Source organism: Balaenoptera ricei, chromosome 4, assembly GCF_028023285.1.
Source record: "Balaenoptera ricei isolate mBalRic1 chromosome 4, mBalRic1.hap2, whole genome shotgun sequence".
In the NCBI taxonomy this organism is placed as follows: Eukaryota; Metazoa; Chordata; class Mammalia; order Artiodactyla; family Balaenopteridae; genus Balaenoptera; species Balaenoptera ricei.
Window position 1 is genome coordinate 65,774,520 of NC_082642.1, and position 14,172 is coordinate 65,788,691.

Genomic DNA, 14,172 nt, shown 5'->3' on the forward strand with positions numbered 1-14,172 from the left:
AGTCATTCAATATAGTTGATTCTAGTAAAGTTGCTGGAACATTGAATTAGCAAATACTGAACTATTGCTACTAGAGGAAATACATAGTACGTTCCTGTGAGCATGGCAACATTTTGGTCAGCTAATATATAATCTTCCTTTATGTGTGTTTCTGTTTGAAGACACTTTATTTAATATATATTGGTTCATTAACATTTAACTCACAGCCAACAGCACTGTAATTCATGCCCAAAGAAAGCTTATCTAACACATATATGTTCTCTGTAAGGCACATCACAGCCTTCATGTGCTTAGAAACACTAGACAGCACTTCAGTACTATGCTTGGGGACCATATTAAATAGCCAAGTCATCAACAGAAGTCACAAAAATGCGAAAAGCGGCACTAATAGACCGTGAAAAGAACACTTGTTTACAGTTTGATAGCTGAAACAAGAAGGCAGAGCATTGCCTTGTTTGACCTCGGCTAGGAAAATGTGTATTGGATGACTCAAATCTTCTGCTATTCTGTGAATGTCCACAAATGACCACGAAAGCACAGTGAGTATTGATTTTGGGGTTACAAGTAAACTTTAGTGACTAGGCATATTCACAAATATGGAATCCATGAAAAATGAGGATTGACTTTTTATCTTAGCGCCCTCAGCACTGGAATTACTCTGTTGACCAAGATAGCCCCTTGTTCATTAGATGCTTGCTGTCCAGTGCAGGATACAATCTAGCAATTTTAACAGATAGAATACTGATAAAGAAATAACTATGGGGTGCTGGAAAAAAGGGCTTGGTCGTCCTCATCTGGTCTAGGTATTGTCCAGTTGAAATATAATGCAAGCAACATGTAATTTTGAGTTTTATTGTAGCCAAATAAAAAAGTAAAAAAAGATGAAATTAATTTCAATAATATATTTTATTTAAGCCAATACATTCAAAATATTATTTCACGTCACCAATATAAAAATTATTAATAAGATAATTTTACATTTCTTATACTAAGCCTTCAAAATCTGCTATAGACTACATCTCAATTAAGACTAGCCATATTCAAGTGTGCAATAGCTGTGTGTGACTGGCGGCTACCATATCGAACATCACAGGTCTAGAAGATTTAAAGATTACTTCTCTGGGGGTGATATCTTAATTTGAGATCTGAAAAATGAGTAAGAGCAATGAGGAGGAGTTTGGAAATGTCATTTTAGGCAAAAGGATTGGGAGTACAAAGGCCTATAGATGTCAGAATCGTGGCATCATCCTGGACTGCATATGGTTTAGTGTGACTGGTGTGTACTCTAAAAAGAAATGGGTGAATTTGGATTTTCTCCCAAGAGCAATAGAGAAACAGTGAAATGGTACGTATAAGAAAATGACAAGAACTTATTTTTTCATTTAGAAAGACCATTCTGGTTGTGATAAGGAGAATTTTTAAGGGGGAGAAAATATTGGAAATACGAAACCAATTAGGAAGAAATAGTTAATGTTGGTGAACAAAGGTGGTGGCTATGAGAATATAGAGAAGACAGATTCAAGAGAATTGTAAGAGAAAATGGAAAGAATGTCATAATTAATTGAATGTTGAGGGTCAAAAGGGAAAGGAGACACAGGATGTGAAGAAGAGAAAAGAGTCAAATTAAAAACTGGAAAGGTGGTGGCACCATTTGTTGAGATAGAAAATATAAGAGAAAAAACAAGTTTCCAGGGAAAATTGAGTTCACTTTTAGGTAGATCAAGTTTAAGGTTCCTGTGGGAGAGAGTTATATGTTAAATAGAGATAGACATATGTGAATCATCAGTATATAGATGGTGATTAATGCTAAAGCAAGAGACTCACAGCTTTAGGGACACAGACTGAAAATGAAGGGATGGAGAAAGATATTCCATGAAAATGGAAACCAAAAGAAATCTGAGGTAGCTGTACTTATATCAGACAAAATAGACTTTAAGACAAAGACTGTAATAAGAGGAAAAGAAAGTCATATAATGATATCAGAGTCAATCCCAGAAAATGGATTAACGTTGGTAAATATTTATGCACCCAGCATGGGAGCACCTAAATATATAAGACAAATATTAACAGACCTAAAGGGAGGAATAGACAGCAATACAATAATAGTAGGGGACTTCAATATCCCACTTTCACAATGGATAGATGATCCAGACAGAAAACAAATAAGGAAACATTGGACTAAAACTACACGTTTGACCAGATGGACTTAACAGTTACAAAACATTCCACCTGATAGCAGCAGAAAACACATTCTTCTCACGAACACGTGGACCATTCCTCAGGATAGATTATATGTTAGGCCACAAAACAAATCTTAATAAATTTAAAATTGAAATCATATCAAGCATCATTTCCAACCACAGTGGTATGAAACTAGAAATCAATTGCAGTAAAACTGGAAAATTCACAAGTATGTGGAGATTAAACAACATGCTACTGAACAACCAACGGATCACAGAAGAAATCGAAAGAAAAATAACAAATATCTGAGGCAAATGAAAATGGAAACACAACATACCCAAACTTATGTGATGCCACAAGTGTAGTCCTAGGAAGGAAGTTATACCAATAAGTGCCTCCATTAAGAAGAAAAAAAGATCCCAAGTAAACAGCCTAAGTTTACACCTCAAGAATCCAGAAAAAAAAGCCTAAAGTTACTAGAGGGAGGGAATAACAAAGATTAGAGCAGAAATAAATGAAACAGAGGGTAGAAGGACAATAGAAAAGGTCAGTGAAAATAAGCAGGTTTTTTAAAGAAGATAAATGATATACACAAAGCTTTAGCTACACTTACCAAGAAAAAGAGAGAGAAAACTCAAATTATAAACAAAAGAGGAGACATTACAACTGATACCACAGAAATACAAAGGATCATGAGAGACTACTATGAACAGTTGTATGCCAACAAATTGGGCAACCTAGAAAAAATGGATAAATTACTGGAAACATACAACCTACCAAGACTGAATCATGAAAAATAGAAAATCTGAACAGATAAATTACTAGTAAGGAGATTAAATCAGTAATCAAAACCTCCCAACAAAGAAAAGTCCAGAACCACATGGTTCCACTGGTGAGTTATACCAAACATTCAAGAAGAATTAATACCAATTCTTCATAAACTTTCCCAACATATTGAAGAGGAGGGATCACATCTAGACTCATTTTATGAGGCCTGCATTACTCTGATAACCAAAACCAGACAAGGACACTACAAGAAAGGAAAATAACAAACATAGTGCAAAAATCCTCCCCAAAAGTATTAGCAAGATGAATTCAGTACATTAGAAGGATCTATTCCAGGGGTGCAAGGATGGTTCAACATCTGCAAATCAATCTATGTGATACATCACATTAACAAAATGAAAGATAAAAATCATGTGATCATCTCAATAGACACAGAAAAAGCATTTGACAAAATTCAGCATCCATCATGATAAAAACTCTCAACAAACTGTTTATAGTGGGACTGTACCTCAATATAATAAAGGCTACATATGACAAACCCACAGTTAACATTATACTCAATGGTGAAAAGCTACAAGCTTTTCCTTTAAGATCAGGAGCAAGACAAGGATGCCCACTCTTGCTACTTTTATTCAACATAGTACTGGAAGTTCTAACCAGAGAAATTAGGCAAGAAATAGAAATAAAAGACATCCAAATTGAAAAGGAAGAAGTAAAATTGTCTCTATTTGCAGGTGGCATTATATTACATGTAGAAAACCCTAAACTCCACCAAAAAACCTGTTAGAACTAATAGACAAATTCTATAAAGTTGCAGGATGCATATTCAAAACCAGTTGTGTTTCTACACTCTAACAATGGGCTATCAAAAAGGGAAACTAAAACAACAATCTCCAAAGCAACCCAGTGTCCGTCAACAGATGGTTGGATTAAGACAGTATGGCATTACACACCCACACACACTCGAATATTACACAGCTATAAAAATGAAATACTACTATTTGCAGCAATGTGGATGGACCTAGAGAATATTAATGCTTATTGAAATAAGTCACAGAGGAAGACAAATACTGTATAATATCACATGTGGAATCGAAAAAAAAAATACAAATTAATGTATATGCAAAACAGAAACAGACTCACATATAGAAAACAAACTTGCGGTTATCAAAGTGGTGGGGAAGGGACAAATTTGGGGTATGGGAATAACAGATTAAAAACTACTGTACATAAGATAGATTAGCAACAAGGATATACTGTATAGCACAGGGAATTATACCCATTACCTGTAATAATCTATAATGGAGTATAATCTGCAAAAATACTGAATCTGTGCTGTACACCTGAAACTAACATAATATTGTAAATCAACTATACTTTAATAAAATAATAAATAATAAAACAATCCTATTTATAATTGCATCAAAAAGAATAAAATTCTAAGGAATAAATTTAACCAAGGAGGTGAAAGACATATACACGGAAAACTCTAAGACTTCGAAATTGAAGAAGACACAGATAAAATATTTTCCATGCTCATGGACTGGAAGAATTAATATTGTTAAAATGTCCACCCTGCCCAAACCAATCTACAGATTCAGTACAGTTCCTGTTAAAATTCCAATGGCATTTTTAAAAATTTTTTTTAATTAATTAATTAATTAATTTATTTATTTATGGCTGTGTTGGGTCTTCGTTTCTGTGCGAGGGCTTTCTCTAGTTGTGGCAAGCGGGGGCCACTCTTCATCGCGGTGCATGGGCCTCTCACTATCGCGGCCTCTCTTATTGCAGAGCACAGGCTCCAGACGCGCAGGCTCAGTAATTGTGGCTCACGGGCCTAGCTGCTCTGCAGCATGTGGGATCTTCCCAGACCAGGGCTCGAACCTGTGTCCCCTGCATTAGCAGGCAGATTCTCAACCACTGCACCACCAGAGAAGCCTGGCATTTTTCACATAAATAGAAAATCCTAAAATTTGTGTGGAAATATCCCAAATAGCCAAAATAATCTAAAGAAAGAAGAACAAAGCCGGAGACATCATTCTTCCTGATTTCAAACCATATTACAAAGCTATAGTAATCCAAACAGTATGGTATTGGTACAAAAACAGACACATAGATCAATGGACTAGAAAAGTAGCCCAGAAAATAACCCATGCTATATGGCCAATTAATTTATGACAGAGGAGCCAGGAATGTACAATGGGGAGAGGATAGTCTCTTCAATAAATGGTGTTGAGAAAACTGGATAGCCAGATGCAAAAGAATGGAACTGGACCCCTATCTTATACCATACACAAAAATCAACTCAAAATAGATTAAATATGTGAACATAAGACCCAAAACCATAAAACTCCTAGAAGAAAACATAGGGGGTAAGCTTCTTGAAGTTGGTCTTGGCAATGATTGTTTCTGGATATTTCATCAAAAGCAAAAGTAACAAAAGAAAAAATAAACAAGTAGGACTACATCAAACTAAAAAGCTTCTGGACAGCAAAGGAGACCATCAACAATGTGAAAAAACAACCTGTGAGATGGAAGAAAATATGTCTGCAAATCATACATCTGATAAGGGGTTAGTATCCAAAATATATAAAGAATCCACACAATTCAATAGCAAAAAAACCCAAAACAATCTGATTTTAAAATAGGCAGAGGAACAGAATAGACAACGTGTGGGATGGAAAAAATATGTCTGCAAATCATACATCTGTTAAGGAGTTAGTATCCAAAATATATAAAGAATCCACACAATTCAATGGCAAAACAAACAAACAAACAAACAATCTGATTTTAAAATAGGCAGAGGAACAGAATAGACATTTTTCCAAAGAAGACATACAGATGGCCCACAAGTACATAAAAAGGTTCTTAACATCACTAATCATCAGGGAAATGCAAGTCAGAATCACTAGATTATCACCTCACACTTGTTAAAATGGCCATCATAAAAAAGACGAGATAACAAGTGTTAGCAGGATGTGGAGAAAAGGGAACCTTTGTGCACAGTTTTTGGGAATGTAAAATGGTGCAGCTGCTGTGGAAAACATCATGGAGGTGCCACAGAAAATTAAAAATGGAACTACCATATGATCTAGAAATCCCACTTTTGTGTATATACCCAAAGGAAATGAAAACAGGATACTGAAGAGATATCTGCACTCCATGTTCATTGCAGTATTATTCACATATTCAAGGTATGGAAATAACCTAAGTGTTTGTCAGTGGGTGAATGGATAAAGAAGATGTGGTATATATACACAATGAATAAAATATTATTCAGTCACGCAAAAGAAGGATATCTTGCCACTTTTGACACATAGATAAACCTTGAGGGCATCATGCTAAGTGAAATAAGCCAGATGTAGAAAGAAAACTACTGCATTTAGGTTTCATTATACATGGAATATTAAAAAAAAAAAAGATAAATGTATGACATATGACATGATGGATGTGCCAATTAACTAGATGAGAGGAATCTTCTCACAACATATACATGTATCAAATCATCATGATGGACACTTTAATTTTCTTACAACTTTATTTGTCAATTATACCTCAATATAAAATTTTTAAAAGAATGTAAAATATCTCGTTAATAATTTCTTATACTGATTACATGTTGAAATGATATTTTGGATATGTTAGATTAAAAATATATTATCAGTGTCAAATAATTAGATGGGGCAAATAGAAAACAAATAGCAAAAAGAGAGAACTAAATTTAACCTTATCAATAATGACATTAAATATAAATGGATTAAACATTCCAGTTAAAAGGCAGCGATTGTAAGACCTGAGAATCACACAGTACATGCTAACGACATTAAATATAAATGGATTAAACATTCCAGTTAAAAGGCAGAGATTGTCAGACTGGAGAATCACAAAATACATGCCATCTACAAGAAACACGTTAAAAATAAAGACACATACAGGTGAATGTAAAGGGATGAAAAACTAGATGCCATTCAGACAGTTAGCATTAAAATGTAGGAGTGGTCATATTGATATCAGATAAAGTAGACCTCAAGACAAAGAGTATTACCAAAGGAAAAGAGACATTTCATAATGATAAAAGGATTGAATCTTTAGGAAAATCTGTACTTTAAGTGTGTATATGCCTAATAACAGAGCTTAAAAATCCATGAAGCAAAAACTAATAGAACTAAATGGAAACATAGACAGGTTCACAATCACAGTTGGGTATTTTTAAATACCTCTCTCAGCAGTTTGTGAGAGGTTGGCTAGATTTGTCCTGTGGGTTGTCGTTCACAAATCCATGATCTAGAGTAAGTAGAAGGCAGGAAAGAATAAATACAAACACAGGATCAATGAGGTACTTTAAAAATAGAGAATATAGCCAATGCTGAACCCTAGATAGAGTTCTAAACAACAAAAAAAGAGAATACACAAATGACCAACATCAGGAGTGAAAGAAGGGCTAGTGCCATAGATTCTTCAAAATAAATGGGTAATATAGAAGTATAATGAACAACTTATGGCAATAATTTTAACAAATTAGGTGAAATGAACACATCCTTAAAATAATGCAACATGTCAAAATGGATGCAAGGTGAAACAGAAAATCAGAATAGCCCTACGTCTATTTTTAAAAATTGAACTCATCATCAAAAATATTTCCAGAAAGAAATCCAGATGTTTTCTGCTGAATTCTATCAAAATTTTAAGAAGAAATAGCACCAATTTCACACAAACTCTTTTAGATATTAGAGAAGAGTACATTACACAAGTCATTTTTTGAGGCCAGCATAACCCTGTTTCCAACTCCTGACAATTACAAGAAAATTATAATCTAATATTCCTTATGAAGAAAGATGTCAAAATCCTTAACAAAATATTAGCAAGTTGAATTCACCATATATATGAACGGGGAATAACATCATGATCAAGAAGTCAAGAGGGTTTCACTTTGGGAATGCAAAGGCTGTTCAATATTTAAAAATCAACAAATGTAGGAGTAAATGGATATTCATGACATTGAATTAGGTGATGGTTTCTTAGATATGGCACCAAAAGCACAAGGAATAAAAGAAAAAGAGACAGATAAATTGGACTTCATCAGTATTAAAAACATTTGTACTTCAACGGACACCATCAAGAAAGTGAAAAGAAAACCATGCAGTGGGAGAAAATATTTGCAAATCACATATTTGATAAGGGATTTGTATATGGAATATATGAAGATCATTTACAACTCAAAAATAAACAGACAAATAACCCAATTTTAAAAATTGGCAAAAGATTTGAATAGATATTTCTCCAAAGAAGATATAGAAATGGCCATTAAGCACATAAAAAGATTATCAACATCATTAGTTATTAGGGAAATGCATATCAAAACCACAATGAGATACCACTTTATACCCATTAGGATGGCTGAAATAAAAATACAGACAATAACAATTGTTGGCAAGGATGTAGAAAAATTGGAACCTTCATACATTGCTGGTGGGATTGTAAAATAGTGCAGCTGCTTTGGAAAACAGTTTGGCAGTTTCTCAAAATATCAAGCATAGAGGCAGCATGTGACCTAACAGTTCTGCACCTAGTTATATCCCCAAGAGAATTGAAAATGTACATCCCCCCAGAAAACTTGTACATTAGTGTTCATAACAGCATTATTCATCATAGTAAAAAACTGGAAACAACTTAATTGTTCATCAGCTGATAAATGGATAAGGGAAATATGCTATTATATATAATGGAATATTCAAAAATAAAAAAGGAATGAAGTATTGGTTGGCCAAAAAGTTCGTTCAGTTTTTTCCATAAGATGGCTCTAGTAGCACTTAGTTGTCTTTAACTTCATTTGAAACAATTTTGTTAGACTGTATTGTGACAGCTGTCATATCAGCATGCATTAAAAAAAAACTTATCAAAATTGGTGAATTTTTGAGTAGCCATTTTAATATTGAAGATGGAAGAAAAAAGCAACATTTTCGGCATATTGTGCTTTATTATTTCAAGAAAGGTAAAAATGCAACTGAAACGCAAAAAAAGATTTGTGCAGTGTGGGGAGAAGGTGCTGTGACTGATCGAATATGTCAAAAGTGGCTTGAGAAGTTTTGTGTTGGAGATTTCTCACTGGATGATGCTCCACTGTCAGGTAGACAAGGTGAAGTTGATAGTGATCAAATCAAGACATTAACTGAGAACAATCAACGTTATACCATGTGGGAGATAGCCGACATACTCAAAATATCCAAATCAAGCGTTGAAAATTGTTTGCACCAGCTTGGTTATATTAATTGCTTTGATGTTTGGGTTTCACATAAGTTAAACAAAAGAAACCTTCTTGACCGTATTTCCACAGGCGATTTTCTACTTAAACGTAAAAAAAAGTTCCATTTTTAAAACAAATTGTGATGGGCAGTGAAAAGTGGATACTGTACAATGCTGTGGAACGGAAGAGAACCACCACCAACCACACCAAAGGCTGGTCTTCATCTAAAGAAGGTGATGTTGTGTATATGGTGGGATTGGAAGGGAGTCGTCTATTATGAGCTCCTTCTGGAAAACCAAATGATTAATTCCAACAAGTACTGCTCCCAGTTAGACCAACTGAAGGCAGCACTTGATGAAAAACGTCCAGAATTAGTCAACAGAAAATGCATAATCTTCCATCACGATAACGCAAGACCCAATGTTTCTTTGATGACCAGGTAAAAACTGTACAGCTTGTCTGGGAAGTTCTGATTCATCTGCTGTATTCATCAGACATTGCACCTTCGGATTTCCATTTATTTTGGTCTTTACAAAATTATGTTAATGGAAAAAATTTCAATTCCCTGGAAGACTGTAAAAAGCACCTGGCACAGTTCTTTGCTCAAAAAGATATAAAGTTTTGGGAAGATGGAATTATGAAGTTGCCTGAAAAATGGCAGAAGGTAGTGGAACAAAATGGTGAATATTTTGTTCAATAAAGTTCCTGGTGAAAATGAAAAATGTGTCTTTTATTTTTACTTAAAAAGAAGGAACTTTTTGGTCAACCCAATATAAATAGTAAATGTGGATAAGCCTTAAAGATTTGCTACATGAAAAAAGCCAGCCACAAAGGCTCCATATTGAATGATTTCATTTATGTGAAATGTCTAGAATAGGCAAATACATAGAATCAGACAATAGATTAGTGGTTGACAGGGCCTCGGTGGAGGGGAGAATGAGAAATGAATGCTAATAGGCACAAGCTTTCCTTTGGGGTGATGAAAATATACTGAAAATAGATAATATGATGTTTGTACAACTCTGAATATACTAAAAATCACTGAATGGTGTACTTTAAAGGGGGAATTATACGGTATATGAATTATACCTCAATAAAGCTGTTACTTAAGAAAAGATAAAAAGTAAGGATCAATACTCATCCACTCAGCATAAATAATTTTGCCATACCATAGTGAGGGTCCTTTTGCAAGCCTACTCCTTTGTATGCCTAACATGAAAAACTCCATTTATTATCATGACTTTCCTGAATATTAATAAAAAGGGTATAGAAAAAATCAATATAATTAACCATATTAGCAGAAAAATGTTGAAAAACATATGCTTATCTTAATGGATGTAGAAAAAGCATTTGACAAAATTCAATACCCTTTCCTGAGAGAAACAGCAAACTAAAAATGTAAAGGAACTTCTTCAACCCAATAAAGGACACCTGTGGGGTGGGGGTGGACAACTAACATCATATTCAACAGTGAAAGACTGAATGTATTCTCTATATATTTCTTTTCTATTGTGCAGTAACAAATTGCCACAAATTTAGTGCCCTAAAATAACACCCATTTAAAAATCATACAGTTCTGTACATCAGAAGTCCATGCACAGTGTGGCTCTGCACAGTTTTTTCTCTGGATTTTAGCAGGCCAAATTCAAGGTTTCAGCAGAGCTGTGTTTTATTCTGGAGGCTTTAAGGATGAATCCACTTCCAGGCTCATTCAGTTGGCAGAATTCAGTTCCATGCAGTTTTAGTACTGGAGTCCCTATTTCTTTGATGGCTGTCAGATGGAGATTGTTCTCAGCTTGTAGAGGTCACTTGTGTTCCTTGGCTCATGGCTCCCTTTCTCCATCTTCAAAACCAGCAATGGCAAGTCAAGTCCTTCTTATGCTTTGAATCTCTTTTACCACCCATTCTTCTTCATCTTTCATCTACTGCTCCTTCTTCAGCATCTCTCTGACTGACTTTTCTGCCTTCTTCTTCTACTTTTAAAGGCATATGTAATTACATTGGGCCCAACAGAATAATCTTCCTAATTTAAGGTAAAGCTGATTAGTAACCTTAATTCCATCTTCAGAGTCCTACACAGCAGTACCTAGGTTAGTACAGGCATACATACCTTGGAGATATTGTAGGGTTGGTCCCAGACCACTGCAATAAAGTGAATATCACAATAAAGCAAGTCACACAAATTTTTTTGGTTTCCCAGTGTATGTAAAAGTTATATTTACACTATACTATAGTCTAATAAGTGTGCAATAGCACTACGTCTTAAAAAATGTGTGTACCTTAATTAAAAAATACTTTATTGCTAAAAAATTCCAACTATCATCTGAGCCCTCAGCAAGTCATAGTAGTAACATCAAAGATCACTGATTACACATCACCATAACAAGTATAATAATAATGAAAAGTTTGAAATATTGCAAGAATTATCAAAATGTGACACAGAGACATGAAATGAGCAAGGCTATTAGAAAAATGACACCAATAGACTTGCTCAACACAGTGTTGCCACAAACCTTCAATTTGTAAAAAGTGCAATATCTGCAAAGGGTGATAAAATGAGGCACAGTAAACCAAGGTATGCTTGTATTTGATTGAATAATCAGGGGATGGGAATCTTGGGGGACATTTTTAGAATTCTGCCTACCATGTCCTCTAAGAACAGGAACAAGACAAGGATGTCCACTATAATCACTTATATTCAACATTGTATTGGAGATCCTACCCAGTGCAACAAGATACGAAAAAGTATACAGATCAGAAGTTACTTTATTCGTGATGTCATGATCGTCTAGTTGAAAATTCCACAGAATATATAAAAAGAGAGCTACATGAGTTTACTAGAATTAATAAGTGAGGGTACAAGGCCAATAGGAAAATCAATTATATTTCCATGTTAGTGACAAACAACTAGAAATTAAATATTTTTAAAAAGAGAACCATTTATAATAGCATCAAAAAATGAATACTTACTTATAAATAAAATAGGTGTAAGACCTATATGTTGAAGACTATAAAATAATAAAAATATTCTGGAGATAAACTAAAGAAGACTTAAATAATTGGAGGCATATACCATGTTCATGGATCGGAAGGCACAATATTGTTAAGATGTCTGTACTTCCTAAATTGATCTATAGGTTAAATGCAATCCTAATAAAAATTCCAGTAGGTTTTTGTATAGAAAGTGACAAGCTTATTCTAAAATTTTATTGGAAATTCCAAGGACCTAGAATAACCAAAATAATTTATAAAAAGAACAAAGAATACAAAATAAATTAAAAAATAAAAAGACATCAGAATACAAGGAATAATATAGTGTAGGGATACTCAAAGTATGGTCTGGGGATCCTTGAAAGTCCCCAAACCCTTTCCAGGGGTCTGTAGGATCAAACCTATCTTCATAAAAATACCACAACATAATTCCTACATTATTTGCCTTTTTCATTCTCATTTTCTCACAGTATGTAGTGAAGTTTTCCAGAGGCTCTGTGACATGTGATACTGTAACAGACTGAATGCAGAAGCAGACAAAAGGATCCAGCTATCTTCTATTAAGTCTAAAATTAGAGAGGTTTGCAAAAATACAAAACAATGCCACTCTTCTTACTATTGGGAGGAAAATATAGTTTTAAAAAATGTTATGTATGTTAACATGTAACAGGTTTCATATTTTTAGCAAATAAACAAATATCTTAATGATTAAAAAAAAGGAAGAAGAAGAAGGTTGGAGAATGCCCACAACCTGGTTTCAAGACATTATAAAGCTACAGTAAAAAAAAAAAACCTCAATGAAAGACAGCCCATTTTTTAAAATGGGCAAAGGACTTGAATAGACATTTCTCTAAAGACTATACAAATGTCCAAAAAGCACATAAAAAGATGCTCAACATCATTGGTCAGTAGGAAAATGCAAATCTAAACCACAATCACTTTCACTAGAATGGCTGTAATTTAAAACAAAACAAAACAAAGTGTATTTTTGAGGAAGTGGAGAAATTGGAACCCTTGTGCATGCTGGTGGGAATGTAAAATGCTGCAGGCTCTGTGCAAAATAGTTGTGTCGTTTTTCAAAAAGTTAAATATGGAATGATCATATGACCCATTAATTCCACTCCTAAGCATACACCCCAAAGAACTGAAAACAGGTATTCAAACAAATGCTTGTACACAAATGTTCATAGCAGCACTATTCATAATAGCCAAAAGGTGGAAAAAACCACGTCTTTTTTTTTTTTCTCTCCTTTTGGAACAGCTTTATTGAACTATATAAAGTTCACCCATTACAAGTATACAATTCAGTGCTTTTTTTAGTACATTTACAGAGTTGCACAACCATCACCATGATCCAGTTGTGCATTTCCACCAACTCAAAAAGTTCCCTTATGCCGGTTTGCACTCTCCACTCCCCAGTCCCTGCAATTATTGATCTGCATTCCATGATCACAGACTTGCCTTTTCTGGAAATTTAATATGTATGGAATCATACAATATGTAGTCTTTCGTGTCTAGCTTCTTTCACTTAGCATAATGCTTTCCCTGTCATAGTGTTTATCAGATGTTTACCTTTTTTTTTTCTGGATAATATTCCATATTGCATTGTACTGGCATGCCACATTTTATCTGTTCACCAGTAGACGGATATTTAGACTGCTTCCTGTTTTGAGTTTTGCCTGTTATAACTTCATATAAATTCAAATATATTGTTATTTGTGTCTGCTTTCCTTCATTCAGCATAAAATTTTGAGATTCATCCATGTTGTTTTGTTTCAGTTATTTGCTCCTTTATATTGCTGAGTAGTATGTATGAATATTCCATGATTTATTTACTCATTGTTCTATTAATAAACAGTTGAGCTATTTCACTTTTTGTCCATTATGAATAAAGCAACTCTAAATTATTTTTGCATTTGTATTTCTCTTGGGTAAATATCTAGGAGTAAAATTTTTGGATCACAAGTTAG